Source organism: Primulina eburnea, chromosome 6 (assembly GCF_022965805.1).
Source record: "Primulina eburnea isolate SZY01 chromosome 6, ASM2296580v1, whole genome shotgun sequence".
Classification (NCBI taxonomy): Eukaryota; Viridiplantae; Streptophyta; class Magnoliopsida; order Lamiales; family Gesneriaceae; genus Primulina; species Primulina eburnea.
Genome location: NC_133106.1, coordinates 28241004 through 28245553, shown reverse-complemented (window position 1 = coordinate 28245553; position 4550 = coordinate 28241004). Strand labels below are relative to the sequence as shown.

The 4550-nt window shown below is 38.2% G+C and overlaps 1 pseudogene; it reads left to right on the top strand.

Annotated features, from left to right (window-relative positions):
* The first annotated feature begins 712 nt into the window (after window positions 1-712).
* LOC140835445 (polygalacturonase At1g48100-like) lies at window positions 713-4236 on the top strand (annotated as a pseudogene).
* The last annotated feature ends 314 nt before the right edge of the window (window positions 4237-4550 follow it).

The following is a 4550-nucleotide window of genomic DNA, read 5'->3' as shown; positions in this document are numbered from 1 at the left end:
ATATTTGATAATAGATACATACGAATGAAGTAATAGCGACCAGCGAGCTAGCTCAGCTACAAGGTTTTAGTATACCTAGATCGGTTTAGAAACCAAGTTCAGACTGATGGTTTAATCATCTTTCCAAGATTATGCTGCGGCGTATATTTGGTTTTGTTGAATTTAATAAATAGTGATCAATATTATATACATTCGTCAAGGTCATAAAATAATTAGAAAGCCGACACTTAGTTCGGTTTTTGACATTTTACAGCGGATGCTTTTGAAAATAAGAAAATTGATTTTTTATATTAAAAAAATCTACGGAAACAAAGAAAAAAAAGACCGCAAATTAGTACTCCATTTTCTAATATTTGAAGTTATAAACTACTTGTTAGCCCCACAGATGTTAATATGGAGGGTTTATTTTTTGTTCAAAACATAATAAATTTTAAAAATAGTTAAAATCATGTTTGATTTCATGGGTTAATGTCAGGGAATTCGAAAAATAAACTTGTTCAATATAAAACTTAGCCTCTACTTCCATATGTTTCTTGCCAGTTGCTAATGTGCACAACACAACACAATACAACCATTTTATTTGAGCTTTCATCTTCTTAATTAATTCTTCCTCTTGACAGAGAGGAAAAAAATAAGTTGCATTAAATTCCCACAGTAAGTCACTCTCAGTCTCAGAAAAGGGTACAAAGATAATCATTTTCTTGGTTCATTTGCCTTGTGTGCACAATGGAAATCATACAATGCTTATTCGTGTTATGGATCTTGAATGTACAATTTTTGATCCAAAATGTAGCCAATGTGGATGGAGGGAGACTTCATAATCACATGAACAAGAAGCATAAGATGAAATATCACCTGAACTTACCCCAGCCGATTCCCCAGACCATCTCCCACTGTTCCAGCCGACTCGCCTCTTCCCCAACCCGGGATCTTCTCGAGCACGAGCTGCATTTTCAATGTGTCTGAATATGGTGCAGTTGGAGACGGAGATAACGATGACACGGATGCCTTCAAGGCTGCATGGAAGGAGGCATGCCTAGTGGAAAATGGAGTGGTTCTGGTCACATCAGATCAGATGTTATTTATTACCTCAACCATTTTTTCTGGACCCTGCGAGCCGGGGCTCGTTTTTCAGGTAAGATCAGAGTTGTTTCCTAATAGTGTCGAATTTTGAATAAAAAAATGTGCAATGTGCGAAGTAATTACTAGGGAAATTTATTAAATACCGTGCCTGTGAAGGCTTGACGGCTTCACTTTCACTGGACTGGGACAATTGAAAGAAATGGTCAGAAGCGGTGGGATCTTCCATGCAAACCTCACAAGGTAACTAAATCATGATTCATACACACCATGCATACATACGAAATTAAATTGTATCCTCTCTGTATTCGTTGTTTATTTTGTAATTTAGATCAATATTCCTAACATTTGGAACAGAAAATGACAGCAATTGCCGCGAAATATGTGTCCTTTTTAGGGTCCTAATGGAAAAATATTGCCCGGACCATGTTACAGCCCAGCTAAGAGTGATAATCTCCAATTTCAAAATTGTCGAACGGTGATTAGCAAATAATGAAATCGATTTCATTTGCATATATTTACAGTTGATTCGGTTTTTCATGAGCTCGAACTTGGTGGTGACCGGTTTGCGGATCCAAAACAACCCACATTTTCACATGAAATTCGACGGATGTCAAAGTGTCCTAGTCGAGAAGATGTCGATCTCTTTCCCTAAGTTAAGCCCGAACACAGATGGAATACACACTGAGAACACCAAATCTGTTGGCATATACAACTCTGTCATAGGCAATGGTAATCACACACACACACACACACAAACATATATATAAATATAAATCGATGCAAAATCAATGAACCAAAGAATTACTGATATAAATTAATCGACTGAGTTATAAAATGATTTATGAAACAGGGGATGACAATAGGTCCAAGTTGTTCAAATGTGGATATAGAAGCCGTCACTTGTGGGCCGAGTCATGGGATAAGGTATGTGATAGTGCTGTTTTCATCACTAGGGATGTCAATGGGTCCGAGTTTCACCTAGACCCGCAGGCCGCAATGGTGCGTCCAATTTTCAGACCCGTCCGGATATGGGACGGGTCATGGGTCCTATAATACCCGCCCCATATATGTGGATATAAATACTCTAGTGTTTTTAGTTTTATTAATTTTCATTTTTTTTGTAGCTCACCTCAACCATAACGGTCTTAGCTATTCCTCTGTCAACTGTTGCATTTGAATATGATTTTAGCAATAGTAGAAGAATAGTTGGTCCTCATCTTAGTAGACTTAATCCAACGACTTTGGAGGCATTGATGTGCTCGTGAAGATGGTTTTGAGGTGAAAGGTAAATTAAATGACAGTTTTATTTTGTTATTATACTTTTATTTTAGTTTTTTTACTCTACTTTCTCTCTTTAAATTACATTTTTTACAGTTTAAAATTACATTTTATTTTTTCAATGTACTTTCTCTATTTAATTTTGTAGTTATTTTACAAGTAGTTTACCAACTTGTCCCACCTTTCTTGATTAAGAGGAAGATGATCCCAAAAAATGTGTCTGAAATATTGGCTACTTGCTGATTTTATATTGATCTGTTTAAATTATGTTATAACTTATTTTTGGGGATGTCAAGATTTTTTTGGAGAGCTAATAACCTTTTTTTTATGTAATTCTTTATATCGTGAAAATACTTTGTATGTTATTATTAAGTATGGTCGAAGACATGAATTAATTTTCCACAATGTTGTATTTAAAGACTTATCTGTTTTACAATTCAGTCATATGAGAAGAAAGATTACTTTTTTATTTAAAAAAAATCGGGTCTCACGGGTCTATCCTGGCCCCGTTTCGTATTCTAGGTGTGGCAGGGTCCGAAGAATATTTAACCGGGGTGAGACGGGTAATGGGTAAAAGTTTTTTTCATGGGGAGGGTCTTGGGTTTAGCCATACCCTTCATCACCCATTTTCGGAAGAGCAACATTGAACTTTATTACTGTACCACGTAGTGCTTGCTACAAAAAGTTAAAAGGGTCTTTGCCAAGAAATGCAGATTTCTTGCTTTTCAAGAGCTGCACGTTTGAAGTTGTAAAACAAAAGTCAAGAAACGACAAAAACCCTAGATTCACTTTGAAAGAGGAAAGTCGTACTTTACTTTGGTAAACTCCTGGGGAGCTTCGCTTTTTCTTATCTTCTTCCCTCCCTCATAAAGATCGAGACTGCACTGACTTGGGCCTAACAAGGACTAAGGACTAAGTTCCATCCTAAAAATCTGGGCTCACTAGCCCTTACTCTAATAGACCCTTCCAGTGAGGGAGTGGGAAGAGAAAAGAGGGACTGAGGACATCCCCCCAGAGCAGGGTATCTCTTTTGACTCTATATATGTGGGCACCTGATACATGTTTTGTGGTGAACGAGGAGCGGACCTACGTCTCCCACCGGAGAAGTCATTTTTGGAGGAGGGTTCTAACCCGGCCACCCAACCCAGCAGGTCAGGGGCGTAGAAGCACTGACTAGAATAGCCCGAGAGTGGTCAAGACCTTAGGCAGCTCGCCGCATCTAGTTTCTGCGGAAATGATTTGAAAGATCCAAAACAAAATATCTCTTCCTATTCTATGTGTATGGATGTAACTATTGATTTGTTTTTGATCTCATTCGTATTTTGATCGAAGAAAGAAGGTTTTCGATACAGAGAGAGAAAAATCGCCTACCAAAAGACGGCGATAGAGAGTAATTTGTTTTCATCAGGACAGTATTTTTTGAATATGTTTTCATCAGGACATTATTTTTTGAATATTTTTTTATTTATTTCCTATCAAACTAAACATAGAAATTCAATCGACAACAAAATCTTGAAAGAGGTAGGCACGAAGTTAGAAGCCGATTTCAAGGTCTTAAAACATACAATTTGCTCTGAAATAAAGGTTCTTGAGGAGGTTAACAAAGTAGAATCTTACCAATACCAAAAAGGGGAATGCCACGCGGCAGAGTGAAGACCGAGAAACTGTAACAAGGAGGCAGACAACACAACAAGAAGACAACAAGCAAACTTTTTTTGTTAGGCTTTAATCTATGCAATGGTGGAAAGACCGAGAACGAGGCTCCGAGACGAAGGAAGAAAAGAAGAAACCGATGAGGCAAAGAAAGAAGCAAACCCACCTGCAGTGCTGTGTTGTGGTGGTGCAATGGTGGAAAGACGAAGACTGAGGCTTTAAAGCAAAGTTCCCCACAGCAGAGTTTAGATGATAAACTGCAACAAGGAGGAGGAAGAGACAAAGGAAGGAAAGAAGAAAACGAAAAGGTCAAGAAGGAAGCAAACACACCTGCAGTGTTGTGTTGTGGTGTAGAGCAGAGACAATCCTACTGTGCTATTGGCCATGGTCTGTGATGTGGTGGAAGAGAAACGTGTTATGGGCGTAACTTGTCACCGGGAATAAACTGGACGTTTAGCTCACGTTCATGCTTTAATATAACTAGGTATGGGCACCTCAATTCTTGAGGTGTCCTACCCAGGTTTACTAGGATAACA